The following is a 6,421-nucleotide window of genomic DNA, read 5'->3' as shown; positions in this document are numbered from 1 at the left end:
TATCGGCAGTTGTTTTATTTGCGTGTGGTTACGGGGTCATCGTCGAGACTGTTCCCGTCCCTTGTGCTCCACCGGTTTCCTGCGGCTCTTCGGTGTCCAGACCACAAAGACGGATGGAGGGACAGAAATGAAGAAGCATCATGATGAGAAGCCTGCTTTTAGTGTACTGACTGAGCTCCGGAGAATGTCCTACAGGGACAGGAGGTGGAGGAAGGGAAGGCTCTCCTGTCCCGATCGGTGGATCACATTCAGACTAAAGAGACTCAGTTCCTCCAGCCTGTCAGTGTGGGACACTCCCTTCATACTAAAGATACTCGGTTTCTCTAGCCTGTCAGTGTGAGACACTCCCTTCAGACTAAAAAGACTCAGTATCTCCAGCCTGGCAGTACTGTATAGTTCTTTCCTTTAAGAATGAAGAACAATATCTATTTCAGAACGTGGGCACAGTACTCCGGTCTGATCGAGAGGTGCTCTGACAAGATCAGTGGGAGAGGCAGTAGGTGCAGCAGGAGCTGATCACAGCCAGCGTCACAGCTGTGCAGCCCTGGAGGACAAAGCACAGTGGGAAGGCCCCGGGTTCGACACCCGAACCTGTAACAGAGCGGCAAGACAGGGTGAGGGGTGAGTCAGCCTTTACTGATGTATCCCTGTGAGAGACAGCACTTTGGACAGATTGACTGACTGACTAGTGCACTGACTGACTGGCACACTGATTGACTGACTGGCACACTGATTGATTAACTGGCACACAGACACACTGATTAACTGGCACGCCAGCACACTGACTGGCCAGGTCCAACCTCGCTGAGCCCCCCCAGATCTCCCACCTGGGAAGACGAGTGACATTCTCAATCCGCAGGCCGACGGAGCGCAGCAGCGAGTCAGGCAGGGCGGAGAGGCGGGAGTCATCATCCCGGGGGGGCTTCGCGTTGCACTGGGCGGCGCCCGGGCGGACCGCGAGGAGCTCCTGGCAGCTGTGCGAGGGCAGCGCCTGGTTGGGGGGGAGTAGACGGGGAAACAGATTGTAAAGGAGCAAATCGTGAGCAAATCCCGCGTTTAAAAAAACAAAACAGAACACTCCAGGAGAGTGTGGTGGCGGGTACCCCCGGGGCAAAGGGGCACAGCTCAGGTCTCAAACGATTAATTGAATCTCACCCAGCTGTGACTGGAGAGAAGCCAGGGTATCGGCTTCAACCACAGGGCTGGGCAGCTTGTTCCCCCTCCCACCCCCGTCTGTGTACAGAAGAGCCTCCTGTGCTGAGTGGAGGACCTCATCCAGCTGTGTCTGGAGGGGAGACGGGGTATCAGCTTCAACAACAGGGCTGGGCAGCTTGTTCCACAACCCCACCACACTCTGTGTACAGTAGAGCCTCCTGTCCTGACTGCAGGAGCTCACCCAGCTGTGGCTGGAGAGAAGCCAGGGTACCGGCTTTGAAAACATCAAAGGTTGGAACCTTTGCAAGCTTCTTTTCTTCCACTCAGAGGTATGAGATTTTGCTTCTTAAAGCAGCGAAAAAACACGACCTCCTACCTGGCGTTGAACTGAAAACAACGAGCTCGGAATGAACCCCTATCATGCGGGTCCAGTGAGATCTGATTTCAGTTATTTAATTGAGGGGCTCGGGTGGAATTAAAAACAGCGGGTGTGTGTGTAGGGGGGTCCCCAGAACTCGAGTTGGGGGGACCCCTGCTCTATTTTACCGACGCCACCTCGCTGCCCGTTAATGTGACGGGTTGGGCGAGTGTCGAGAAACTTCGAAAAGGAAGCCGAACACTGTGACGGCCGCCGATGTTGGTCGAGGTCTGTGTTAATAAAAAACGCCCTGTCCTCTTATCAAACGATGGATACTCGGGAATGTACTGCAGGTCATAGTCTGAAACAATGAGCTAAACAGTTACTGGCCCAGGAGAGTTGTTTTACAGACATGAAAAACCAAGCCAATAACCTGTTTATTATCCAGGATTCGGCGGCTATTACAGACTAGATGTGTTGATTATATCAGGAAATAAAAAATTTCTAAACACAAGATTGGTGAGGTCGCTATCTAGGTGGCTACAAATAAACCCCTTTAAAGAAAGATGGTATTTATTATTATTTATATAATTATTGTATTAGTCGGAGCGGCGGAGGCGAGAGCACCGGTGCGGGCGCAGTAGGTTTCGCAGGCAAATATTAAAGTCGTGCGTGGTATTTACGTGGTTTAATGATATTTTAGCGAATCTCCCCCCACCACCACCACCAAAAAAAAGGAGAAAAAGAGGCGTTTTGTCGCAGTTCATCAAATTATGCGCCACCTGTTCCGAACGAAAACGGGTTAGAAGGCGAGTCCCTGAAGGTTCCCCACTCAGAAAAGTTTTAATAACCGTTCTAAAAGCCTCTGTACGCATATTGGGCTCTTCAACCCGGTTCCGGGGACAGGACCTCTGGCGGCTCCGGACCTCTCGCGCAGGGGTTCGTCTCCTAGCAACCGGGGGTCCGAACACAACCCCGGTCCGACCGCAGAGTCCGGCTCCTCGGTCGGGTCCTTCGCTTACAGCCTTAAAAACATCGAAATGCCCCCCCCAAGCACGGCTGAGCCCTGATATTGAAATCCGCGGGTATGTACTCTCTGAGGTGGAGAAGGAAGGGAAAAAAAACGCCGTTATGTGGCGTGAAAGCCAGACTTTAAGACCCCAAATGGAATTAAAACAAATATCTGCGAAATGCATGAAATTTATCCGAGAGATCCTTTTGTTTTCAAATCAGAAGACTGAGTTTTTTTGCTCTCCAAAAAAAAAAAAACAGTACTTATTAAAGCAGTGCTCTGTAGGACAGACACAGAATTTAACTCCAAACTAAGAATCGGGGTCTTTCGTCGCCGACAGTCTCTCTACTCCGTTCAAGCGTCAGTAACGAACCATTATAACCCCCTGCGTGATTTTACAGCGCGGTGTTTTCCGCGACAGAGTTGAAGTGTCTGCTTTCCGACCAGCACATTTCCAACGGTCTTCTCCAGGACACGGGACACGGTACACGGGGGGGAGCTGGAGTCTCTCCCAGCGAGCAAATATCGCAAAGAGAGGGTACACCCGGGACGGGACGCCAGTCCGTCGCTGGGCAGGCACACATACTGTACACACACACTCACACCACTGGGGGAAGCCAACATTATCCACCAGCATGTCTTTGGACTGTGAGAGGGGGGAAAAAGCCGGGAGTCAGTCGGTTCTCTGAGACGGTGGGTTATTTTCTCCAAATAAACGCCGACCAAACCTTCCCCCCCTCCCCCCAAATGGCACTGAGTCTACCCCTGTATTCGACCCAAGGCGGAATGGGATAAATACGCCGCGGCACAGTTAGTTACAAAGGCAGCGGCGAGGGAGAGGCAACACGTGGTACTCACAGATCAGGAGGAATTTCATTTTGCCCCCTGGTTCTCCGAAAACCGCTGTCCTGTTAATATAGTGAAACGCTTACGGCCACCAGTGAGTGTGTAAGAGCCGGCTTACCAGTGCGGTGACGTCACCGCCCTTCCCTGTGATAGCAGGGGCTGCAGCCGCTGGGCTGAAGGGAGATGTTGAGTGATGCCGGAGGCCTGGGTTTGAGTCCCTGATGGTGGGGGGCTGACCTGATGCAGCAGCAGCAAGGGTGCCCATGTGAACCCTGAAACATTACAATAGCAAGAGGGGCCCCCCCTTTTTTTCTGGTGGCTCCGCCTTTGGCCTCGGCCTCGCCTTCCGCTGCGGGCGAAAGGGCTTGTTAGTTTGAGGGTCGTCGTTCTTGTTTGCGTCGTTTGGTTTCGAGGCCCCGTTCCTGTCCGGCCCTGCGTCTTGCGCGTCAATCACACAATTAACCGAAGGGAACGTGTGTGTCTTCGCCTGAGCTCCGCCAAGTCACAGTATTGGGGGTTTTGTTTTTATTGTGTTTGGGTTTCATTCGGACACCCGCTGGCTTTTCGTGTTAAATAGGTCTGGCGGCATTTTAGGAGGCTTTTCCTGTGGAAAGTCTGTTTCTTTTTTCTTTTTTCTTTTTTCTTCTGCAGGGGAAGGATGGGTCTGGCCTGTGAGGTGTTAATAATAATAATTAATAATAATTGCTTACGCTTATATAGCGCTTTTCTGGACACTCCACTCAAAGCGCTTTACAGGTAATGGGGATCCCCTCCACCACCACCAGTGTGCAGCCCCACCTGGATGATGCAACGGCAGCCATAGTGCGCCAGAACGCTCACCACACATCAGCTATCAGTGGGGAGGAGACCAGAGTAATGAAGCCGATTCATAAATGGGGGTTATTAGGAGGCCATGATTGGTAAGGGCAATGGGAAATTTGGCCAGGACACTGGGGTTACATCCCTACTCCTTTCGAGAAACGCCCTGGGATTTTTAATGAGCACAGAGAGTCAGGACCTCGGTTTTATATCTCATCCGGAGGACATCGCCAGTTTACAGTATAGTGTCCCCGTCACTATACTGGGGCATTAGGACCCACATGGACCATAGGGTGAGCACCCCGTTCTGGCCCCACTAACACCTCTTCCAGCAGCATCCTTAGTTTTTCCCAAGAGTCTCCCATCCAGGTACTGGCCACACCTGCTGAGCTTCAGTGGGTTTCCATTTTTAAGTCTGGCGAAATTTCAGTGCCACATAGCCTTATCTAACGCTCCTGTTAATCCTCAGGCAGTTTCTTTGCCCAGACAGCTAAGAGCTACAGTGTGCTCTTAACCCTTTCCTTCAAAATCATTTAATCTATTTATATAACTGGTAGTATTACTGTAGTCCACTTTCTTTGGAAATCAATCTGAGACATTCACTCGTGAATACTTTGGAAACATTTTGATCTATCCATTTCAGGTATGTTTCTGAGTGGTGTGTTGGTACTGTGGGATTGGTTAATGTCTCTTAGACCCTGAAGATCTGTGTTTATTCCCACACAGGGCACAAGTTTTCTTAACAAATGACTCCTTTTTAAAAAAAGTAAATAGTAAATATTTTGTATACTGTATTGACTTTTTATTATTTTTAAATATCACAGCATGTTCAATGTTAAATGATATTATTAAAAACATGAATAAGCAAGTGTGAATACTGTTAACAGTGGGAGCTAAAACCAGTTCAACTGGTTAAATTCAATCAAAATACATTATTAACCCCAGTGGGGCAATTTAACACAAGTCTTTACAACAAGCCATAAAATGAAATTGTATGTATTATAATTATAATTGAGAACAATGAAGTGGTATTAAAAAAGACCACTGAAACTGATCATTATTAACAATATTAATTTATTGATTACAAATAATTTCAAACTTCTTGTATTTTGTTCAGGGTCATTTTCTTTCTCCATTTCTCCAATAAATTATAATATTTATTGTATATATCATAATTATAATAGAGAACAACAAAGTGGTATTAAAAAGACCACTGAAACTGAACTATAATAATGTATTTGATCATTATTAACAATATTAATTTATTGATTACAAATAATAATTTCAAACTTTTTTGTATTTTGTTCAGAGTCATTTTCTTTCTCCAGTTTTCATAACCTTCACTTTCTTATTGAAACGTCTGTTTATTAGACACAATGTATCAGATGTCAATAACTTTCAACCAAATAACACAGAGCCTTCAAACTGCAGGCATTTTAAATATTGCGATTTGTGAAACTTTTTGCAACTGTTATTTAAACATCATCTAGTACCTGGTTGCATTTTTAGAAACCTCAGTTTGAATAAAGCAGATCCACCTGTAAGTGAGTTTATAACGAGACGATTACTATTCAAAAAGCTACTGTATGTTTGCGAAACAGCTGAACATATAAAGCAGAATAACACAAACTTCATCTCCAGCTGTTCCACACACGCCAATCCCCTGAAATAAGATACACAGATATACCGAAACGTTAGCGCACACGGCAATGAACGACAGTGAGATTGTATGTAAGTTATATATATATAACTGTAATACAGCATGATACTGTATGGTTTTAAAGCCACTACAGTACAGTATATGTGAAATATTTTTCATAATCATAAATTGAAGTTAATTGCTGATTTCTCATTGCTGAAATTTGAATTAAGACAAAATATAGACAATGTAGAAATTACAGCCAAAAGGATTGCTCTGACCAGGATCTTTTTATGAAGTATATAAACTTTATATAGTTAGAACAAGCACATCAACACTTTCCCAAAATAAACACCGCAAGTTACAGAGTAAATTTGATGCATAAAATATTTATGAAGACGGTGGAATACTGTGTATAATTTGTATTTTTTTATATTGAGCTACTGCTACCATCTACTGTATGTAGAGGAGGTATGTATTACGTATGAGACTGTATGGCTTTTAAAGCTACTACAGTGCAGTATGTGTGAAATACACTATTATAAAAATGTAAAGTTAAATTGTTTCCTGATCACTTGTTGCTGAAATTTGC

At 46.1% G+C, this 6,421-nt stretch overlaps 1 long non-coding RNA gene across 1 annotated transcript; it reads left to right on the top strand.

Annotated features, from left to right (window-relative positions):
* Positions 1-960, top strand: LOC107076102 (uncharacterized). Its single transcript, XR_001477506.2, has 2 exons — positions 1-621; positions 860-960. It is a non-coding gene; the product is annotated as an uncharacterized lncRNA (long non-coding RNA).
* Positions 961-6,421: the final 5,461 nt, after the last annotated feature.

This window comes from Lepisosteus oculatus, chromosome 14, assembly GCF_040954835.1.
Source record: "Lepisosteus oculatus isolate fLepOcu1 chromosome 14, fLepOcu1.hap2, whole genome shotgun sequence".
NCBI classification, from domain to species: Eukaryota; Metazoa; Chordata; class Actinopteri; order Semionotiformes; family Lepisosteidae; genus Lepisosteus; species Lepisosteus oculatus.
This window is presented reverse-complemented; position numbering and strand designations above follow the sequence as displayed.